The sequence below is a fragment of the Capricornis sumatraensis genome, chromosome 11 (assembly GCF_032405125.1).
Source record: "Capricornis sumatraensis isolate serow.1 chromosome 11, serow.2, whole genome shotgun sequence".
NCBI lineage: Eukaryota > Metazoa > Chordata > Mammalia > Artiodactyla > Bovidae > Capricornis > Capricornis sumatraensis.
Window position 1 is genome coordinate 46,325,460 of NC_091079.1, and position 25,091 is coordinate 46,350,550.

General features: G+C 41.7%; 1 protein-coding gene across 4 annotated transcripts in view; it reads right to left on the reverse strand.

The window, feature by feature from the left end:
• Positions 1–25,091, reverse strand: part of ASPH (aspartate beta-hydroxylase) — a 188,544-nt gene that overhangs the window by 158,257 nt on the left and 5,196 nt on the right. The gene's annotated exons all lie outside the window — the stretch shown is intronic.

Consider the following 25,091-nt stretch of genomic DNA (forward strand, 5'->3'; position numbering starts at 1 on the left):
ACTTCAAAGTTAGTTGCCACTTAAATTCTTAAATCATGTTACACAAAGATTTTGAAAATGGAACAGACTTATGGTTTGACACAAAACCACATACCTAAGACGCTAATGTTGAAGTAATGAAAGAGATAAACTACTAATGACTATTTTTAAAATAAAAATTGAAAAATTGATATGTGTGTTCCAAGTTCTGTATCCAAACAACCTAAATAGAACCTCCTTCAAAAAGTTCAGAGTCTATTAACAGCTTAATAAAATCACAGAGGTAGCCAAAGCCTTTTTTCCTGCTCCATTTGGTTTCTGTAGAATCTGGAAAACTCTAACTGCCATAGAAAAAGCTTTCCCCAAAATGCTCCATATTCTTAGGCAGAGAGACACAGAAGGAAGAAACTATTTATAGGAAATAGAGGTCAGGGAAGAAGAGAAGCCAAGCGGTACAGTTCAGCGCTCCTTCTACATAGGATCCACTGGGACCCACAGACACAGGGGAAGGTTTTCAAATCGGTCTGGATGCAGAAACACCTTTGTCAGGTCCTGTTCACCAGAACTGTCATGGGTCACATTTGATACACTTAATATACTTTATGTTGTTGTTCAGTCCCTAAGTTCCGTCCAACTCTTTGCAACCCCATGAACTCTAGCCCACCAGGCCCCTCTGTCCATGGCATTTTCCCGGCAAGAATACTGGAGTGGGTTGTCATTTCCTTCGCCAATATTTATTTTAGAGGATTCTATCAACTTCAATCAAGTTTCCTAACTCACAGGGTTGGAGAGCGGGGGATAAAACAGGAGCTTGAGATGAACACACACACACTACTATATACAAGATAAACAACCAAAAAGGACCTACTGTATAGCACAGGGGACTCTACTCAATATTCTGTGATAAACTGTATGAGAAAAGAACCTAAAAAAGAATGAATATATGTATATGCATAATTGATTCACTCTGCTGTATACCTGAAACACAACATTGCAAATCAACTAAACTCCAATAAAATTAAAAAAAAAAAGCTTCCTAACTAACTGAACAAAATTAAATAGACATTAAAGACAGCCTAACCCAAAGGAGTTAAAGCAATAATGTGCTGATGGAAGAAAGTGCCTAGAAAAAACTTGAATATAGCAAGAGTAGACATAAGAACTTGAAAAGAATGGCTGGAAGCCATTTATGATTGATGCTCATTGGTGAGCAGACCTTAACTACAAAACTTATAGTCCTTAACTATTAAAATAATCTTTTAGTACAAAGTAATAATGACATTCAAATTAATTCTGCCATTAAACCATTGTTTCAAACTGTTTAACAGTGCAAAAAATGTATAAAAAAATTTGGAAAGATTTTTATTCAACTTTTTTTAATAAAATGGATTTATCGCTTAAAAGGTAAAGGTCAAAGAAAGGGTAAATGTTACTTAGCTAGGACATGAAATGATTAGCATTATCTTATCCATCCCTTCATAACGTCAAATAAATGATATATTACTCCAGTAGCATCAATCTCTTTACTGTTATTATTTACTAATTCCATGAAGGAACAAAACAGTAAATTATAGAAAGGTGTCTTTTCTGAACCATTGTTTTATTGGAACTTTTAACTGACACCAAATAACACATTCTTGATATGTCACTTTGCAAATATGGTGTGCTTAGTCCCAAAGGGCAGATCAGTTTCTGTCCAACCAAACTAAAAAACCCATAGTAAGATAAACCCTTCTAGAGAGTTTAAAACTCCCCAAGCATATCTGAAACTAGTACCCTGTTCCAAACATATTCTGGAAAAACATCCAGTAGTTTGTTCTTCTTTTCTTAGATTAATGAAGACAGGGCTAGGGACAATCAGAAATTTGATTAAGGAAAGGCAAAATAGAAGATGTACCCCAGCATCTGTCAATTACGTAACCGGAACTGTAACTAAGTGAATTACAAATCAACCATTTAATGAGTTTTGGTAAGCATTATTTTAGGGATTTCATATTTATACTCCAAGACTGTATATACATTTAAAGTTTTACAAAACCATAAAAGCAATTCATCAAACTGATTACTTTTTTGCATTACAGAATATCATCCCCTTGGAGCCAAGAACTGTTATAAAAGTGGGTCAGAAGTAATAGCTGACTTTGCTTCACTCTGTGGGTTAAGCAATCCATGGAGAAGGGGAGAAGTGCCTTAAAAAAGAACTAAAAATCAGAAACAGATCTCATATTCTTCTTTAACAGGATGGTCAAGAGATCCATTTTCATCATTTATTTAAAACAGTGTTCAAAGCAGAGAGACTCATATTCTCCACACTAATAATAGAACCCTTCCAGTGACTGCTTAGGTAGCTGAGAGCTGGAAGCAGTTTCAACATGTCTATTTTATGTTTCTTAAACACATTTTTGACATAATAAGCCAATACAACTTGCCTTCCATTAAAAAGAATATCTTAATTCACAAAGAAAAGCAAAAACAAACACATACGAAAATGTAAATCAACACACCATTAAAGAACAGTTGAAGGTTAATGATTCAATTTGAAAAAAGCAAAATAAAATCCCAAAGTCCTTTCTTTACATTTATTGTCTGCTTCACAAAAATTAGGTCCATTTCCACATATAAGGCTCTGCTCCAGCCAACTAAGTATGTTCATTAACACAAGACAGAAATCATAAAGCCCTTAAATTCCCTAAAATTTCCCAATATTTTACATGAAATCTAAATGCACACAATTCTTTTAAATCACTGTAATTAAATTCTAAGACCAAGACAAACCACTTGTTCATCTATCTGAAGTTTGTAAAATGTTGTCTCTGATATTACAATACAATAAAAGATATTCTAGGTTAAGACTCTAAAACTTTACATTGATATTAAAGACAGATTGGCCCATGAAAAATTAAACTACTTGAAACACTGAGATCTCCAGGAGTTCAAAATGGAAAGCATAGAAGATGCAGTCAAGCACTTAGCCAAAAATATCTGAACAGTGCACAACTGAAAAATCAAGCTGAAAACTGCCGTCTAGTTTCCAAACCACTTTTAACCCAAAGAACAAAAATATAGCTTTACCTTCTGCCATTTTGATTTCTTCAATCCATGAATAATATATATGAAAGGAAAAAAAAAACAAAGCCCTGTGAGCAGGTATCAGGCACGACACAGGCCCTTTGCTTCTGGCGCTGTGGACAGGCCAGCAGTTCCTTGGGCAAGGCCTCTAGAGCTGAAATTGGACCTGATTGCAAACTCTGCTCACCAGTTATTTTTAGAGGCCTCTTCCTCAGGGCCAAATGCTGCTAATCACTTAGGCTGAAATGCTCTGCTAAGAGTACAATAGCCTTTCTCCCACTTCTGGGATCCCTTTAGGGTTGATCCTATTCCCCAACTCCGAAACCTAAAAAAAAAAAAAAAAAAATCAACCATGCTTAAAAAAAAAAAAAAAAGGAACAAATGTGCTGCCAGTTTGGGTTTTCTGGAATCAGTCTTAAGTGCTTTTAGCCAAATACCAAATCATTTAAAACTGAAATAAGTCTTGCTATAAAATGCGGCCCCATGCCCAGCAACAGCTTGAACTGACCCTTGGGAATCTAACCCAATGCCTATGTGAAAAGTCCATTATTTAGTTTGTCCTAATGAAACAGAGCCCTAAAAGGTAAGAAATGAATCAACGCTCTAGAATTCTGAATCACAGACAATACCTTCCCAAGACTAATTCCGCCAACAGCAAAAGTAAAGTGACAATAAAAAATTGTTTCCTAGAGAATAGGGAGAGAGAGCTGGGGAGGAAGACATGGTAGGCAGGGGGATTAGACAGGGAAAGAAGGAACTCTTCACCAGTAAGAGAGTCATCTAGGAAACACTAGATAAATCATCTCAGGAAACTGGAAAGAGATTGCATAACTGTACTCTGATTTTTTTTCCAACTTCTCCCTACCCCCCTCCCAAATATTCTCTTCTGGGAAATAAAACCAGCCCAATTTATTCACTGATTTAAGATTTGTTATTGTCTTTCAGTTGCTAAGTCATGTCTGACTCTGTGACCCCATGGACTGCAGCACACCAGCCTTCTCTGTTCTCCACTGTCTCCTAGAGTTTGCTCAAATCCATGCGCTAGTGGTAAAGAACCCACCTGCCAGTGCAGGAGACACAAGAGATATGGGTTTGATCCCTGAGTCAGGAAGAACCCCTGGAGGAGGGCACGGCAATCCACTCCAGTATTCTTGCCTGGAAAACCCCATGGACAGAGGAGCCAGGTGGACTATGGTCCATAGGGTCTCAGAGTTGGACATGACTGAAGCAACTTAGCAGGCAAGCACGCACATGTCCACTGAGTCCGTGATGCTATCTAACCACCTCATCCTCTGCCACCCACTTGTCATATTGCCTTCAATCTTTCCCAGTTTAGCAGCTCACAGACTTCATCAGAGCTCTGATCAATACACTAAATTAATTTAGCACATACTGTATCCAGAGCGAGGCAGCAACCTTTCAAAGTTGTTTATGAGTCTTGAATTTTTTCAGTCAAACTGAATACTTCACACACAAATGAAACAGATCAATGTCCTGAAAAGGAGTCAGCACCTATGATGCCAATATTCAATGGCCCAGAGCCTGGACAGAGTGAACAGAGCAGCAGAGACATCTAAGCAAAACTGACCAGGGTCTTAGGTGCCCTGACCAAGAGCCATTCCTCCCTTCAAGGATCTGTCCTGCTGAAGTCAGTGCTGACTAAAATGTTGGATGATAAAGAATCATCTGTTGATAGGGGTTTAAGATAGATCACCAACTATCATACAGATTTCCTAGACAAATATTTCAGAAGCTTCTTTTGTTGTTTTCAGAGAGGAAGTGAGAGTGACTGGAGGCCCTTCTTGGGAACACTGGAAACGAAGCCATCACACTTACATGTGCATAGCCCATTTCAGACTCAAGAGACCTTAATTCAATTAAAGTTTCAAAACCTTTGATTTGAGGGTAGTCATCAAACATCTGGGCCTCCATTTCCTTGCCTATTAAAAGTGTCTTGGAGAATTTCTGTTTTGTAAGTTAACTAGTATCATCTTTTTCTAGATCCCACATATAACAGATGTCATACGATATTTCTCCTCCTCTATCTGATTTACTTCACTCAGCATGACACTCTCTAGGTCCACCTATGAAGATGCAAATGAATGAACTTAATGAGGCCAGGAGAAGGGATAGTTAGAGACTTCGGAATGGACATGTACACACTGCTGTATTTAAAATGGATAACCAACAAGGACCTACTGTATGGCACAGGGAACTCTGCTCAACGTCATGTGGCAGCCTGGATGGGAGCGGAGTTTGGGGGAGAATGGATACATGCATATGCATGGCTGAGTCCCTGAGTTGTTCATCTGAAACTACCACAACACTGTTAATCGGCGATCCCCCAATACAAAATAAAAAGTTTAAAGTTCAGGGGGAAGAAAAGTGTCCTGGCACAAAGGAGGCCTGCAAATATCTGCTGAAGTCATGCGTACGGCACAGTGTGACTGGCGCCATCTGGACTCACGCACAAGTCTGCTCAGCCCCAGTTTACAGCTCTTTTCATGGCCCTGGCCTGCCACCAAGCCTGCAGAGGCTGGGAGGGCTTCCTCTGTCCCTTTATGGGCCTGGGCAAGGCCCTAATTCCAGGTCTGGGGCCAAACGTTAAACCGAGACAAGAATCACAGCTACTAAGTGTGGGTACGCCTCACCCCTGAGGAGCCTTCCATACAGCTCCAAATAATTCTTCTCCACAAATCTTTACCACATATACTTACACACCCTAGAGTTAACCTTCTCCTTGTTTCTTGCAACAGTTTTACAGGTATTGCAATAAAATATCTTACCTCCTCAGTTTCACAATAATGGCAGACCTGTTATTCTAGATAGGGCCATTAGGATGAAATCTCTCTAAAATAACATTGCTTAAGGAAAAAGAAACCTTGAATTCCAAGTAACTATTTCTTATAATTGTTGCTTGATTGCTAAATTGTGTCCAACTCTGCAAACCCATAGACTGTAGCACACCAGGCTCCTCTGTCCTTCACTATCTTCTAGAGTATGCTCAAATTCATGTCTGTTGAGTCAATGGAACTATCTAACCATTCCATCCTCTGCTGCCCTTCTCCTTTTGTCTTCAATCTTTCCCAGAATCAGGGTCTTTTCCAATGAGTTGACTCTTTGCATCAGGTGGCCAAAGTATTGGAGCTTCAGCATCAGTTCTTCCAGTGAATATTTGGAGTTGATTTTCTTTATAATTGACTGGTTTGACCTCTTACAATAATAATTCAATTTTATAAAATCTTTTAAATAAATAAAATTTGCATATAGCAAATCACGTCTTTATGACCCTAGCAAAGAGAAATGAAGTAATATTAACTATTCCTTGTAATAGCTGCTGGAACTAATAGCAAACTCCTAGGTTCAAGCAAAGACTAAACTTCTACAGTGTGCTCTGAGATTATAACTGTCAGCCTGACATCACTGGAGATCACAAGAGCCAAGACCTATGTCCATGGAGTCCAGTGCTCTTCCTGCCTCTAAAACTGAGCAGGTGAAAACCCATCAGGATTCCCACAGGGCAAGAGTGATGACTTCCTCCAAGCCATCCTCCTCATGGCTTACCCAATCACCTAGCACTTACAGTGGTGCTGCTCAAACCAGAGTCACCTGGAGGACCCGTCAACACAGATTGCTGGGCCCACCTCACAGTTTCAGTTCTGTAGGTCTTGAGTGGAGCCCAAGATTATGCATTTCTACTGATAACAAGGTGATCTGATGCTGGTCCAGGGACCACAGAAAAAGAGAATCACTGCATCCCTAATTCTCAGGGTCTGGAACAAGGGACTGAATCTGCCTTGTTCATTAATGTACATTTGCCTTGCACCTATTTGTTAAACAAGTAGGTAAATTCTTTCTCGAATCCTTGCTGTCACAGAGTAATCAAACTTCTTCCTGCTAACACTTTAGAAATAAGGGAGCAAAAGGGACCCAATAAATATTCCAATAAACGCCAGGTCACTTCAAGCTTCCTCATCTCCAGGAATTTAATGATCCTAAAATTCATTCGTAAGAGGAAAAGATCTATAAATTATTAAGAAAGAGAAATCAGGGGAAAAGTCCAGTAGTTCCCAAACACTGGTGATGAACCCAAAATGGTCTAGGACCAAGACCTCATTGCTCTATGTCAGACAAAGTCCTCACCGATAAATCCTGGCTGAACAACACCCAGCTTGAGCACAAGAAGACCTGAGCATGAAGGACCTGTGTAGTCCATTTGTCAGCCCGCTGGCCAGACGCCTGAAGCACCTAACACCTAAGGCACCCGACACCTCTCCCGACTGACCCTGTGGAAAAGGCACGAGAGACTGGAGGAGTGACAAGGGGTTGCCATGGGTTTTAGAATTCAGTAAAACAAAATGAAGAAAGCTGTTTCCATTCGCATCAGGATAAATGAAGAAAAGAGAAATAATTAGCAATAACTATCTCAATCAGCTCCCGAACAATTTTTGGAAACTTTGTTAATCTTTGGAACCCCAAGTTGGGAACCACTGCCCCAACTTATACTTCTGTCTGGATTACTGCTGATTCACTGCAGAGAGAACAGCTGTATCAGAGCACAGGCCCAGCAACCCCACCTAATGACTCTGTGGTAGACCAGAACTCCACGAGGAAGAAGCTAAAAATACAACACAAATGGGAGCTAATCCCAAATGCTCATGCCAGGCCTAATGAGCAAGTTCTTAAAGTTTCATTAGTTCTTTCTACAGAGAATTTAATAAAGAGAGAAGACTTAGAAGCAAAAAACACCCCCAGCGTGTCAATCATTTATCTTGTGTAGGTAACAGCTATTAGTATGGTACTAAAATTTGGTCTCCTGTTGAATCTAGAGTGGTAAAAGGTATTTTTAAAAAAGCAAGTGGTGGTGTCCATCAGAAACTCTGAGGTGATGAAGGTTGTTTCAAAAAATAACAAAAAATGTTCTGTTTTTTTTTTTTTTTCCAAAACTAAAAACAACAGAAAAGCATAACCCTACTTACTTATGTAGCTCTAAATCTGAGGCAATGAGACTAGGTCACAAAGCCATCATGCGTGACCACCGCCGATTTACAGCTGTGCCCCTGAGGAGTTTTTGACCTTAACCCATTTAGATAGCAAAAGATCTGCAGCCATTCTTCCCAAGAGCCCACACTTTCTAGGGTGAAAGAATTCAGCATTTACAATAAAGTGACCAAGAGATGCAAGAAGGAAGTAAAGAAAAGCATTAGCAAAAACTATAAGGAAAGCTCAGGCTTCCCTGGTGGCTGAGAAGGTCAAGAATCTGCCGGTGATGCAGGAGATCTGGGTTCGATCATCTGGGTCAGGAAAATCCATGGACATGTCCATGGAGAATTCCATGGACAGAGGAGCCTGGTAGGCTACAGTCCATGAGGTTGCAAAGAGCTGGACATGACTGAGCGATTAACACCTTCACATATAGAAAACTCACACGATAAATTATAAAACATATGCATTTTAAAAATTATAGGAAAAAAAGCAGTTGATGCAATTGCGTATCACAATATTCTGGGGACAAGCTTCAACCCTTTACTAAATAAGTTAATAATAATGAAGCTGATAAAACATAATAAATTAAAGCAAGAATGCCTGTAATTGTAAATTGCATAGTAAAGAGTTAACTTTACCCAAACAGAGGTCTGGCTTTTGCCCTTGTCTACTTGGAGGTCCCCGACATGTCCTACCCGATAGGAGTGATTGGTTTGCTTGGGGGCTTTGGCCAGTGGACAGTCTAACAGTGTGATGTGCAGACTGTATGACTATATATATCAGTTAGGGGCAGCCATGCTCTCAGTATGTGATGTTGTTTAGTCACTAAGCCATGTTCAACACTTTTGCAATCCTATAAACTGTAGCCTGCCAGGCTCCTCCGTCCATGGGATCTTCCAGGCAAGAATACTGGAATGGGTTGCCATTTCCTTCTCCAGGGGATCTTGCCAACCCAGGGATGGAACCCACGTCTCCTATGTTGGCAGGCGGATTCTTTACCCCTGAGTACCAGGGAAGCCCGGTAGGTGATGAAGCCCCAGTAAAAACTCTGGGTACCAAAGGCTTGGATGAGCTCCCCTAATTGGCAATACTCTACATATACTGCAAACTGATGTCTTTGAGGAAAATGGGAACTTTGTGTTCAGAACCTTCCCACTTTGCCCTGAGTCTCATCCTCTGGCTAGTTCTAATCTGCAGTCTTCCACCGCAATTCAATTGCAATGGTCAACAGAGCACGAAAGAGGAAAGTTACTCAGTTCTGAGTTATTCCCACAAACTATCAAGCCTGAAGGCGGCTGTGGGGACCTCCTAGGCTGGCCTCCTAGTGGCCAGCTGGTCTGAAGTGACAGTAGCCCTGGGGACTGGCCCACCCTCAGCCGAGCTGAGCAGAAGCACAGAGAAGCAAGAAGGGCAGCTGCAGAGAAAAGGCAGCAATTACCAAGCAGTGTGCACTCCCCTACCCCACACACCACCGTCACCTCCTCCCACCTCCTGCAAGATATCCTAGCTTCCTTCGCCCGACGAGGGCAGGAAGAGAGAACCAGGGTATATACCATCATGTCAGCATTTCACTCAAAAAGGCTGACTGCCAAGCAAGGGATTTGCAGGAGCAAGAGAGGGTGGGGGGCTCTGCCAGGAGTGGATGTCCCAGAGGGCTGGAAGGTCCCACCAGACCTTCCAAAGAACTCACAGGGGAAGCGTTTGGCTGCCTGTCCATGGGGTCTCAATGAGTCAAAACAGGACTGAGCGACTTTCACTTTCACCTATTGTCAACCATGGACAGTTGATCTTATCAACCAACAAGAGATTGACAGGGACCAATGAGAAGATAGAAGATGGCTTTCCCTCTCTCTGTCTCCCATCCCCAGCACTCCCAACAAACAGAAGAGCCTGGAAGAGACAAGAAGGACACTGCCCCAAAGCAGACCACACGGAGAGGATGCAAACATCACTCCTCCCACTACAGGCCCTTCTGCCTTCCTGCCAACAGGAGAGGAGAAATTCTGCACTGAAAATGAGATCATACTTAAAGCAGACAGACTTCCAGAAACGCAGAGTGACTGCGGTGCTAAGGAATCCACCCCAGAGATGGTCAAGAGCCTCTGCTACCCAGAGATTAATCTAGTCCAACTAACCACAGTGACTGGAAGAAAATGAAGCTTCATGATAACACCCTGCCAGACAAGCCTACTAAAGAGAGCAGCTATAAATGTGGCTGCATATTATGCCGACACACAAAAAGCTGCCAGTATTAGACTATTTGGAGCCCACAAAAATGGCTATTTCATAGGATTCGAACAAACAATACATGAATATTTGAAAAATATTTTATTACAAAAATTTCCCAACACACAACAACGCTGAAAGAATTTTATGTAGAATATTCGTATGCATATCACTCAGTTGCGATGATTAACATTTTATTATCTTGCTTACGTTATGTCTATTCATTCCTCAATATTCATTCATGAATCCATTTTACACATCTAACACATTTCAAATTAAACCTATAGACACTAGCACACTGCCCCAAGTATTTCAGCTCCTACATCATAAACCACAGTCCAATATTTATCATTTCACATACAATTTACATAAAATGAAATGCCCTAATTTAAAGCATACACTCCCTGAGTTTTCACAAAAATATACACTGTGTAACCCAAATCTCTTATCAAGACACAGCACATGGAGGCCCTTATCAGCCAAATTCCACAGCAACCCCAAGCCCAGGGACAGCCCCACTGTTTCGCTTTTTTATCCCCTGTAGGTTAGTGTTGCCTGTTCTTGAAATGTCATAAAAATGGCATACCTGGTATATGCTTGTTGGTGTAAGGCCTGTCTCCCTGAGCTTTACATTCTGAGGGGCCACGTATGTTATAGGCAGGGGTACTGCATGGCTTCCTGTTGCTAGGAAGTATTCCGTTGGACAAATACACCTGAGTATACCAGAGTACTCTCCGACCGATAGAAGTCTGAACTGTTGGTGGGACTTGAGTATTACAAACAAAGCTGCTGGGAATATTCTTGTGCAAGAACATTGCTTCCATATTAGAAATAAAAGCTTGTGCTTCTCCTGGGAAATAAATACCTAGGAGTGGAACTGCTGGGTCACAGGGCGCAGGAACACTTAGTATGGTAAGAAACTGCCAGATCTTTTACTCAAGTGGTTCCACCATTTTATATACCCACCAAAAATGTGTAAGAGTTCTTTTGTTCTAGGATGTTGTCAACATTTGCTGTGATCGTTTCTTTTTAATTTTAGCCACTCTGATGAGTATGCAGTGGTATCTGTTGGTTTAATTTGCACTCCCCCAAGGGCCAATGTTCCAGCACTTTTCTCCTGTGCTTACTAGCCATTTATTTCTTTTCTGTGAACTGTCTACTCAAATCTTCTGAACATTTGCCTATTTTTAAAAATGTTTTCCTAAGCTGAACTGTAGGACGTCTTTGTATTGCCTGGACAATAGCCCTTTAACAGACAACATGTGTTACAAAATTTTCTCCCAGGCTGTGATTGTCCTATTCCTTATCATAAAGCATCTTTTAATGGGTAAAAGTTTCCCATTCTGATGATGTCTTAACTCGTTAATACATTAATAAAGTTAATGCATTAATTTTCTATGTATTTTAAATATATCACCAAATCGGAAAATGTTACTTAAACCTTGACAGGGTTTCCATGTCTTACATTCTGAAATGTGACACTGATTTCAGCACTTTTACACAAGCACTGTGTGTGTAACACAAACATTCACAGAAGCCACGTTACTGGCTCAAAATCCGTGCCCATGAGGACAGTCCTGAAATCAAAGTCCAGGAATGTCAATTAAATGTCTGCTAGCCACAGGCATCACAGAGATAAAAGCAAGAGGACTTTGGTCATTTTAAGGAATATTTTAATTAGCTCCAATGCATCACAGAAAGTTTCCAAGCTAGCTGTTTTTCCCTCAGATTTGACGGGATGGACTAAATCTAATTCCTCTGCCACCCAACAGCCCTGCCAAGACTGGGACCTCTTCTTTCAAAAACTAGTGTACTTGTGTTTTTATCTACATGTTTTCCCCCAACTGCTCATGACTCCATATTTAAATTACCCATCTGTTGTGAAGGAAGAAATCAGCTTCTCTTTACTGTGATTTTTCACCTTATCCACCTCCTAAGTGCTACAGAATATCACAAAAAGCAACATATTTTGGGGGAAAGGCATGTAGTTTACCCATGAGACTTTGTGGAATAAAATCTATCTTAATTTTTAAAATCTTTTAAATAAAAGAGACATCAACAATTCAAAGGTGGAGCGGGCTGTTTGAAGGATACTACTGGAATAAACTAGGAAGGTTTGAATATAGACTTAAATCAGTTAACAGTGCTATAAGTAGCGTTAAACCTCCTGAGAGTGCTAATTATATTGTGATTACGTAGGCACATATCCTTGTTTTAAGGGAAAACATGCTGAAAAATTCAGGAATAAAGCATCATGATTTAATTAAACAGTTCAAAGCCAAATTAATCAATAAAATGGTGTGTATGTATCTAGAGTGACCTATAGAAAATGCAAAGCCATCAAAACAACTAGTGAATCTAAACAAACTTTTCTTATAACTATCTTGAAGGTTTGAATTTTTTCACACTAAAAAGTTGAGAAAATCCAGATTTCCAGGCCCATTTCTAGTCCTAAAGAATCAGATATTCCAGATAAGGTATTCCAGACAAGGGTTAAGAATGTGAAAAGTCTCCCCCCAGGTTGATTCATGATTGGGTTCTGGATAAGTAAAAAATTGAAAAATTTTAGAACTTCAAGTTTTAAGGATGCTTCTGGAGACCCTCAGAGAAATCTGATCAGAAAGTACATTGAGGTAATACTGCATCAGTGCTGCCTTTCTGATGACTCAGACGGTAAAGAACCTGCCAATCTGCCTGTAATGCAGGAGACATAGGTTTGATCCCTGGGTCAGGAAGATCTCCTGGAGAAGAGAATGGCTACCCACTCCAGTATTCTTGCCTGGAGAGTCCCATGGACAGAGGAGCCTGGAGGGCTACCGTCCATGGGGTCACTTGGCTGAGCCACTAACACTTTCACTTTCACCGTGTCCTTAGGAGGGCTCAGGGTAGGAAGCAGTTAAGCCAATTAAACTGTCATGATGTTACCTTCAAAGAGGTCCCAGAGACAGACAGACAGAGAGATGAGAAAGGAAGGAAGATCAATACACAGAGAGAGCAAACGTGCCCAACCGCCAACAGTTGGCAAGTCCAGGTGAAGAGCATACAAGCCTTTCAATGGTCTGAACTTTTTGCTGTTAAAAAGGTTTAAAAGTTTCAAAACAAAAGGTTAGATAAATTAAAAATAAAAACAAAATTGAATTGATTTTAAAATAAATGGAAGGAAGGAAGGAATGAAAGAATAAGTGAAGTCAATGATCAAGTCCTAAACCCAACAGTAATGGAAAGAACACCAATTCCACGTCTGGCCTCCGATTTAGGACAAACCAGAGGGAGAATGCTCCCCACTCCACGTCTCCTCCATGCAGGTTCTACCAACAGATCTCTACCTGCTCACTGGCTATTTCCACTGGATGCCCTGGGTTTCACCTCTGATTCATCTGGGATTATAAGCCTAACTACTCTGCCACCTCCTGAATGGGGGGGTAGGGGGGAAGGCTTCATCTGGGCCACCATCCCTGGGTTCTCGCCCCTACCCCACACTCACCCCAAGATCTCACCCGAAAGGCACTTCCTCCCACCGGTCATCTCCACCACTACCCCTCTGAATAAGCACTCCCCCAAATTCTGGATGCAACCCAACCTATGCAGAGTGGGATGGTCCCCTCCCTCACTCTGGTCCCCAATTACACTAACACACAAGGGGATTCCTAATCAGACACATCAAGCAGGCAGCACCCTCTGAGACCACAAGCAATTAAAAAAACCCAACCCAAACAAAACAAAACATTAGGCCTTCTTGAAAATACACCTACTGCTTCAAGCCTGTCCCAGCTTATCCTCAACAATGAGCTGACTCTGCAGAAGTGTGCAACCCTGTCCACCCTCCCTATGATGTCCCTTTCCCTTCCAGGACTAACTGCCCTCCCCTCTGTGCTCTTGAAATTGACATCGACCCATGAAATCGGTAATGTGCAAATGAACGCAGTGCAGTCGTCAGTTGTGATCCACACTCTATTACAGGAGCAATGCTTTGCCATCTGAGATACCGGGTGATTCTCAGAGATGGTGTTAAACCCTTGGTGGAGTCAGGAAAAATAACGAGATTGTATCCTGACCACTTGTCTAGAACACTCATCAAAATGCACAATGAGACACTGAACCTGTATACCTGCAGTGTCTCCCACTGTCCTCGGCTTCCTTCTCTATCCACTGAAAAATGATTTTTAATTCTAGAATTTGCTTGGGATTGTCATGAGACATCAATTTAGAGCTGGCCTGAATCTACTTTTCTTTCCTTTAATAAAAACAGGCCATTGGTCCCTCGAGTTTCCTTGTCACCTCTTCTAATTTGCAGGATTCCCCAGAGTATAAGTGCCCAGAAAATGTTAGCTGGGACTGCGGTTTTGAGAGTCCTGAAAAGCCTCAGCTGGTTCGTATTTTAGTCTTCCTTTCCCTACTCCCTGACCACACGCACCCTTCATCCATCCAACAAGTATTTACTGCTCTGCGGCCCAAAGGACAGTGACCTTGCCAGGGGCTGATGTTAAATCTGTTCTGACCGCTGTCTCTGCTCCTTGCAGAGAACAGCACCTGGACAGAGTAAACCACATTAACTTCACTGGACGATTCACACACACACACAATAATGTAAATATAAATGTTTTTGTGCCATCTAGATGGTAAAAATTGAACTATGGTGCTGGAGCAGACTCCTGAAGAGTCCCTTGGACAGCAAGGAGATCAAACCAGTCAATCCTAAATGAAATCAACCCTGAATATTTACTGTAAGGATTGATGCTGAAGCTCCTATACTTTGGCCACCAGATGCGAAGAGCTGACTCATTGGAAAAGACCCTGATGCTGGGAAAGATTAAGGGCAGGAGGAGAAGGGGGTGCCAGAGGATGAGAAGGCAGGTCGAATGGCATCACTGACTCAATGGACACGCGTTTAAGCAAGCTCCAGGAGGCAGTGAAGGACAGGGGAGCATGATGTGCTGTAATCCATGGGATCACAGAGTCGGACATGACTGAGCAAGTGAACGACAGAAGGTAAGACAAATCTAACGCACTCCCAGGTGGCACTAGTGGTAAAGAACCTGTCTGCCAATGCAGGAGACATGAGATGCAGGCTCAATCCCTGGGTCAGGAAGATTCCCTGAAGGAGGGCATGCAACCCACTCCAGTATTCTTGCCTGGAGAATCTCGTGGACAGAGGTCTGGCAGGTGGCAGTATACTGGGTTGCAAAGAGTCGGGCATGACTGAAGCGACTTAGCAGCAGTAGCAGCAGCATTCTGAAAACAAAACCAGACCACAGGCTGGTTCTGGGTGAGGGACAGGAATGACCGGGGCAGGTCCAGCCAAGACCCCATGGGCATCATCCACTCGGCTGCCCCACCCCCATACTCCAAGTCTGTCCCTTTCCTCCCTGTCCTGCCCCAGTTCAAAAACCAAAGTGATAGTGAATGTCACCACATGCTCAGGTGTCCCCTAACTCAACTCTCACTGACTCATTTTGCCCTAACTCCCATACCCAACCCCTCCCTCAGCTCCACCTTCACCAAACAGACTGGCCCCCACCCACCCTGGCTGAGGTCACCAGGAATAAAATTCACCAGGCACGCGGCTCACCACCCTGCACTCAGGTTCTACTGCATAAACTGTCGCAAACACTGGTCTCTTGGCTGTGTTCCAGGAAAAGCCAGCTAGTCTGCTGCCAAAGGTTCCAAGGAGTATGACCCAACAAAATCTGACCAGCTGAAAAGGCTGAAGTCACAAAGCTTTATGCCAGTTCCTGAGAAGCTAATGTTTGGGCAGAAAGTACAGGTATATTTAACAGGTGCTGTCCTGACAGGGTACACTATATTCCCAGGAGTGGCTAAATGTCTATAATACAATCTTGGATAAAAGTCTTGCCCTAAATAGAACATTTCAAATAAATAACTCAGGTAAAATAAATTCAGCTCAACAAATAATTCAGATCAGCAGAATAAGGTGCTTTCAGCTCTATAATCTAAGACACAAAGTTATCAAAATCACAGGATGGTCACTTTTTAAAAGGCTTTCACCATTTTCTCCACGCACCTGAATATTCACTCCTTTGACTAATAACTCTTGAAATCCCTGCCGTACAATGAACAGAGAGGCCACTTTGCTTACAGTCCAGTGGAAGAGTAAAACAAAAATAAAATAAAAGTTCATTTTGGTGAGTACCAATATTAGGGTATCTAGGGTGGGTTAACTCCAAGATGGCTCAGAGGTAAAGAATCTGCCTGCCAATGCAGGAGATGCAGGTTCAAACCCAGGGTCGAGAAGCTCCCCTAGAGAAGGAAATGGCTGCCCACTCCAGTATTCTTGCCTGGGAAATTCTATGGACAGAGCAGACTGGTGGGCTCTAGTCCACTGGGAACACAAAGAGTCGGATATAACTTAGTGACTAAACAACAACAATATTAGGCTAAAAGAGTATCTGGTACAATGTAGATGAAAACAATCACTTGGGAAGAACCATTCTCTTGAATTTTAAAGATACAGCACTTTGAAGTACAATCTTCTTTATAAATGTTATTAATAGCATTGGGCTTCCCTTGTGGCTCAGCTAGTAAAGAATCCGCCAACAATGCGGGAGACCTAGGTTCAATCCCTGGGTTGGGAAAATCCCCTGGAGAAGGAAAAGGCTATCCACTCCTGTATTCTGGCCTGGAGAATTCCAAGGACTGTATAGTCCATGGGGTCGCCAAGAGTCAGACTCAACTGAGCAACTTTCACTTTCACTTATAGTTTTTCTGTATTTTTTAATTAGGATTGTCAAACTTTAGTCTTAAGAAGGAAATCTCCATAACTCTTACAAAAGAATTTTAAAAGCCAAAACCAAAAACTAAAGGGAACAAAATTTTAGCAGTATTTCAGTATTTACATAATTTTAGCTTATCAATGAGTCACATTTAAGGCTAAAGTGAGGGAAAATCAAAATGTTGCAGAACAAATAAATGCCTGCTTCTGCCCAAACTTTCCTCCTAATCAGAATGAATGAAACATGAATGCTTCCTACTGGCCTAAGTACTTGTATGTCGAAACCACCAGAAAGGACTTGCTCATTTTAAATAATTCTCCACATCTTAATAATTTTTATTTCTTTAACTCCAACACTTATAAACATCAAGAGGATTTTGCAATCTGTCTTATGGCCCATAACATAAACATTAAAAAAAAAAAAATCCACGCATGTAACACATAATCCCGGAGCACCTTTTACATTCAAGGCAGAGTGGAAGAAACACAAAAAACACAGCTTACACCATCAGCGCCCTTTTGATCTGTGAGAGACAAGTAAGACTTTTCCCTGTAAATTTGTTCACACCATATTTACTGAGTGCCTACTATGCACAGACCATCATTTAATCGGTGGAGATAAAAAGGAAATGGAACATGGTGTTTACCTACACCAAACCCTAGGAGTAATTCTCCCAGCCCCAGCACATACTCTTGACCAGGGTGAGTGAGCTTCGACCCACCTCCCGTTTTTGTATGAACCAGGGCCTAAGAATGGTTTTGATTTTTTAAATCAGTTGAAAAGAAATCAAGAGAAAAATTTAATAACAAAAAAAAGGTAGCGACTGACTCACACTGTTGTATAGCAGAAACCAACATGACACTATAAGTAGTTATCCTCCAATTTAAAAAATTAGAAAAAGATAGTTGTTTCCTGGGAGATCATGTGACCACCATGCTGGCCTCTGATCAGAACAATCCTGGTAATCCATTTCCAACCAGTGGTGGTGAGACAGGCAGTGTGGAGCCAAGGAGCCCTGTTCTATGCAAAAAAGAAAAAGCCCCCTTCTTCTGCCAAGTGTGAACAGGGAAGCAAGAAACCCCAAGGCCGCCAGCTGCCATCCTGAGTCCCAGAGGGGCCAACCTCAGGATGACAGACACCAACACTGAGAAGTCACGTGCTCTGAGGACTTCCTGAACCACTGATCCTACCACATCTGGTGTGAGCACATCACAGCTTTTTTAATGAAATCAATTCCTAACTGTTTACAGGGGTCTGCATCTGGTGTCTCTTCCTAACACAGATCATAAAGTTCTTGCCTTTATGATCAAGCAAGAACGAAAGACAACAGATGATCACAGTACAAAACTAAACATCCGTTCCGTTCAGGGTGGGTATCACCATCACCATGTACAACTGCAGTTCTTAAGAAACAATTACTATGCATCACTTTGCACAAGCGTAAGTATTATTCTCCATTTGAGAGATGAAGAAATATTTAAAGATGCTGAGAGAGGTTTGTTGACTTACTAAAGGTCCAAAATGAGTGGCAGAGCTAGTCCTCGGGTCCAGTGCAGTCTAATACTGTGTTGTCACACTTTTCTCATCTGCTAGAGGAACCTGTGGATCAATGAGGATGCTAAAACAGTACCTGTAGAGGGCGCTACAGACGCTCATGCTAGGGGTGCGGGGGAGGAGGGTTGCAAAACCCACTGGGAAGATGATCAAGGGGAAGGTAGAAGAACTGATAGGGTAGCTGCATCTTGACAGACACACAGGAGCCACACAGGGAAAGAGCAAGTGCGGGGCTATCACAGAAGAAACAGCAAGCACAAATGCAGAGACCTCAGAGAGTGACTAGACGTGGATGAATTAATATAACTATAAAGAGAGCAGTTTAAGATTGGCTAGAGAGAGTAAAAGGGGCAAGATCATGAGAAGCCTGCTAGATGGTGCTAAGGAATCTAAACTACACCTTGAGGACCGGGAAGACTAGGCAAGGTTTTCAAATAAGCGACATGATTGAACTTGTACTTTATGAAGATGACAATGCCTGAAGGATGAAATAGGACCAGTTATGAGTCATCTAACTCATTACTCCTTGGAAGAAAAGTTATGACCAACCTAGATAGCATATTCAAAAGCAGAGACATTACTTTGCCAACTAAGGTCCGTTTAGTCAAGGCTATGGTTTTTCCAGTGGTCATGTATAGATGTGAGAGTTGGACTGTGAAGAGTGCTGAGCACCAAAGAATTGATGCTTTTGAACTGTGGTGTTGGAGAAGACTCTTGAGAGTCCCTTGGAATGCAAGGAGATCCAACCAGTCTATTCTGAAGCAGATCAGCCCTGAGTGTTCTTTGGAAGGAATGATGCTGAAGCTGAAACTCCAGTACTTTGGCCACCTCATGCGAAGAGTTGACTCGTTGAAAAGACTCTGATGCTGGGAGGGATTGTGGGCAGGAGGAGAAGGGGACGACAGAGGATTAGATGGCTGGATGGCATCACTGACTCGATGGACGTGAGTCTGAGTGAACTCCGGGAGTTGGTGATGGACAGGGAGGCCTGGTGTGCTGCGATTCATAGGGTCGCAATGAGTCAGACATGACTGAGCGACTGAACTGAACTGAACTGACTGATGAGTCATCTAAGGGCTCCCCTAGTGGCTCAGAAGTACAGATACGCTTGTGATGCAAGAGGTCACCTGCAATGCCGGAGACACGGGTTTGACCCCTGGGTTAGGAAGATCCCGTGGAGGAGGACATGGCAAACAACTCCTGTATTCTTGCCTGGAAAATCCCATAAGCAGAGGAGCCTGGCGGGCTACAGGCCATGGAGTCACAAAGAGCTGGGCATGACTGAGCAACTGAACAGCAACAGTAAAGCACTTAGACTAAATCTAATCAAAGAGGCATATCACTTTGGGAAAAAATTAGAAAAGTCATTGTAAGACAAATATATAGGAAGTTGCACCATGTTTATGTACAGAAATAGTCATTATTACATGTGTGTTCTTGTGCCAATTTGTGCAAACTCCGGGAGACAGTGAAAGACAGGGAAGCCTGGCATGCAGCAGTCCATGGGGTTGCAAAGAGTCAGACATGACTTAGTAGCTAAACACACACACACACATTTGTCCCAAACTGTTCTATAAATTCAATACAATCCCAGTCAAAATCCTGAAATATTCTTCATGAAACTTAACTTGATGTGCAGATTCTAAAAAGCCACAGGCAAAGAAAGGTCCCCAAACAGTGAGGACAATGATGAAAATGGATAGAAGGACCTGCCTAATTCCACATACCAGGAACAAAACAGTCATAGGTAACTATACACAATAGGTGATACAGATTAGTGTATAAAGAAGACACTTCAACTAATAGTGCAGGACGTTTTCATTATTCATTCTTTAAAAATATCAGATCCCTACCCAACAATATATACAATAAAAAGCACACCCCATAGTTTAGACATCTAAATGTAAAAGGCAAAATTCAGTAGTTTATAGAAAAAAAGAAAATGTTTTATGATCTCTGATAGAAAAGATGTCCTAAATAAAGCACAAACCATAAAGAAGAAAATAGAAAAATGCTATTATCAATAGATCAAAAATATAAAAATTCTATTCAACAGATTAGACTACAGAAAATGACAACGTGAATAATCATAGACTGGGAGAAGCCCTTTATCATACAATCAAAAGGTTCAAGACAAAGAAATTCTACAAATCAAAAATTTAAATTATAGAAAATTAAAAAATCTAGACAAATAGGTTATATATATATGTATATATATTTTTAAAAATTCACAGAAAAGGAAACTCGAATAGCTATTCTCACTAGTAACCTCACTGGTGATGAGAAAAATGCAAGTTTAAAACACAAACACTACTTCACATCCACTAAACTTACTAAACTTGCAATATTAAAGGTTACCAAGTGTTGGTAATGTGGTTGCTGCACACAGGTAGCTGTTTTCATGGTGGGAGGGAGTGTAAAGTGATACAAGCACTTTGAGGTTGGGAAAAAAAAGGTGATACTTGGTAAAGTTTAATATGTGTATCTGCTATGACCCAACAATTCCAATCCTAAATTATGCTCTAGAAAAGGACTTAGACATTTATACAAGGCAATAGACAACTCCAAGAGTGTTTAGGGGAGCAGTGTTTGAAAGAAAAAAATGAAAACAAACAAAGTGGTCCTGGACTCCAGGAGGGCTAAAGAAAAAGCACATTCATATAGTGAAGAACTATATATATGAAAACAGAGAGCCAATTTGGTAGAGTCTTAAGCAAACAGTGACGAATAGTTGGCAAGTATGCTGCTGCTGCTGCTGCTGCTAAGTCGCTTCAGTCGTGTCCGACTCTGTGCGACCCCACAGACGGCAGCCCACCAGGCTACCTGGTCCCTGGGATTCTCCAGGCAAGAACACTGGCGTGGGTTGCCATTTCCTTCTCCAAGGCATGAAAGTGAAAAGTGAAAGTGAAGTCGCTCAGTCGCGTCCAACTCTTCGCGACCCCATGGGCTGCAGCCCACCAGGCTTCTCCATCCATGGGATTTTCCAGGCAAGAGTACTATTCATAAAACTTTTGACATGCGCTAAACAAATGCATGGGCTTCCCTGGTGGCTCAGTGGTAAAAGAATCTGCCTGCAAAGCAGAAGATGTGGGTTCGATCCCTGGGTTGGGAAGATCTCCTGGAGAAGCAAATTGAACCCGCTTCCATATTCTTGTCTGGAAAATCCCATGGACAGAGAAGCCTGGTGGGCTACAATCCATGGGGTCACAAAACAACTGGAAATGACTTAGCAACTAAACAACAGCAAAAACAAACAAATGTATATGTATGTATATATACATACATATAATATTTCTATACATAGGGATACAGATATACTTCCTAAGCAATTTTCATACATATAAAATTTAATAATATATTTTACACAAATGGATATATAGTATACAATATGCAACATAATATTATATTGTTATATATGACTATTATACTATATATATCATACATGCAGCATAACATTATGTTATATATTACTATCTATATTATATGGTAGTCACTCAGTCTTGCCTGACTCTGCAATCCCAAGGACTGCAGCCCACCAGGCTCCTCTGTCCATGGGATTTTCCAGGCAAGGATACTGAAGTGGGTTGCCATTTCCGTCTCCAGGGGATCTTTCCAACCCAGCGATTGAACCCAGGTCTCCTGCATTGCAGGCAGATTCTTTACTGACTGAGCCACGAGGGAAGCTATATATTATATAATATACATTATAAAGAAATGTATGACAATGATTATCACAAAATGTTTAAGATTGGTTGTAAAGGGATAACACAGGAGAGGAGAAACCAAGAATTTGGTAATATTTTGCTTTCTCATCTGTATGGTGGCTACATGGTAAGTCACTGCATTATTTATATCTATTTAAACATCTTAACAGAGAAGGCAATGGCACCCCACTCCAGTACTCTTGCCTGGAAAATCCCATGGATGGAGGAGCCTGGTGGGCTGCAGTCCATGGGGTCGCTAAGAGTCAGACATGACTGAGCGACTTCATTTTCACTTTTCACTTTTCACTTTCATGCATTGGAGAAGGAAATGGCAACCCACTCTAGTATTCTTGCCTGGAGAATCCCAGGGACGGGGGAGCCTGGCGGGCTGCCGTCTATGGGGTCGCACAGAGTCGGACACGACTGAAGCAACTTGGCAGCAGCAGCAGCAAACATCTTAATATATAATATTACAAATAGATACAGTTTTAAAGAGCAACACATAGAAATATTTATATTCTAAAAGAGAGGTGGCTCTCCATCAAAAAGCAAAACGCATGAGATAATTTGTAAATATAAAATTCAGTAAGTGACAAGCATCTTATTCAAATTGATTTGACTCAAAAAATGGAAAAGTTAAATGCAGGTATTCTTTCAATAAACACAACACAGATTTTTATTTTCATGTAAGGGAAAAAAAATTAACTTCTAAGTAAAATTTACCTGTGAACCTAGACCAAACAGACTTTCCAGTAGACCAATTCAGGAAAACTGAATTAAAACCAGAGTGTGAAAATGTGTGAAACTGTACAATAGCAATATAATAAACAAGAACCAAAGTGAGAGACGGGAGAGAACGAAACAGCACTGAGTCTGTACTAGGTCATGACAGCAAAGGCTGTCAAACCTAGGCAAGACATGAGAAATAACAGTCATATAGTACTGGTGATGGGACAAAATTATTTTTTCCAGTCATATTTTCTCACTCAAAATTAAGACTGATGCTTGCTGGCTCCCATGCAAAATGAGTCATGAGGTTAAATCGGTAGGAACACACGCAGGAAAGAAAGGCTGGCATCTTTCCAAGCACAGCAACAGTCGTTTCCACTCCGCACTAACTAAACACCCCCCCACCACCACCCCCAGCCCCCATCCGCGTTAGAGCATGGAGAGCATCCACGGCAGATGAGGATGGCCACACTACAGCCAGATCCACCAGGTGAGACACCTGGATTTCCAAGGGGGCCAGAGACCAGCCCCAAGCCCTCAGAAGATCTTGTATAAGTATCTTTTCTAAAAACTTACTCACCAAGTAGCCTCAACATTTCCTCTGAGTCTAAAGGAACTTATGGTTCCCAGGGAAAAGGATGGGGAGAAGGGATAGTTAGGGAGTTTGGGATGGACACGTGCACACTGCTGTATTTAAAATGGATAACCAACAAGGACCTCCTGTATAGCACACGGAACTCTGCTCAGTGTTATGTGGAGGCCTGGAGGGGAGCGGAGTATGAGGGAGAAAGGGTAGCTGTGTATGCGTGGCTGAATCCTTTCCTGTTCACCTGAAAACGACCACAGTATTGTTTGTTAATCAGCTATGTGTGCATGCTAAGTCACTTCAGTTGTGTCCAACCCTATGCAACACTATGGACTGTGGCCCGCCAGGCTCCAATGGCTGTGGGGTTCTCCAGGCAAGAATACTGGAGTGGGTCGCCATGCCCTCCTCCAGGGGATCTTCCTGACCCAGGGATCAAACCCGCATCTCTTAGGTCTACCTGCACTGCCAGGCGGGTTCTTAATCACTATCGCCACCTGGGAAGACCCAGTTGACTTTATACTCCAACACAAAATTTTTAAAAATTATTTTTTAAAACAAATTTCCTTTGATTCTAATAGGTTATTTACAGCAAATTTGTCCTCAGGCGTCATCAACCTTGTCAGAACCAAATTAGACTCAGTGATCTGCCCTTAAAAGATATCCACATCAGCCAAAGGTAACCAAGACACACCCTTGAAAAGCAAATATTAAATGCAGACCAAATGCCTAGAGCACTCTCATTAAAAAACAATAATGACTGAGGAGGAAATACTACCTTGGCTCCCAGTGCCAGCAGAAGAAATGGCTAAAGCAATGGACTTCAGAACAAGGGCCCCTACAGTGGCACGTAGACATGAAGAGAAGGAAGAAAGGAACATCCTAATCTCTGGTACTCTACAGAAACGGCCAGATCTGCAGGACTAAACACCAGACACGTGTCCACCGAGATTTATATTCAGAGCTGCACAGATGCTGGAGCAGTGGATTCTGGAGCACAGGAGCCAGCCTGAGCACTCCCCCCTTCCCAACAGATGGCTGAGGCTTTCCCGGGGATCTGGGTAAACTGTAGATGGGTTCTCTGTACATACAGAATATATTAAAGGGAGGCTAATTTTAAAATGTTCTGTTTATCTTAGGACAGAATGAAATCAAACCACGCAAGGGATGCAGAAACACCCCCAGACACAAACTAACTTGTGTATTTTCAGGATGTTAAAGTAGTATGTTGGAGTAACATCAAAAGACTGAAATAGATCTGAGCTCTAGTAAGAGAAAACAGTGCAGATCCAGAAGGGATCTGAGGGTAAATCCTAAACTTGCAGGCTGACGTGCACCCAAGAGGCAGCCAGAAATGTGTCAAGGGGTACTCAGAACCCACTATGAACATGCCTTCTAGGACATCCACTTGACTCAAACAGATGCTACCCTGTATCACAAAAATTCACTTCTTAAATTATAAAAAAATTTTCAAGCATGCAATAGCCTGCTTAGTTCTACAGCTTTATATATTCTCCAAAGTTTCACATG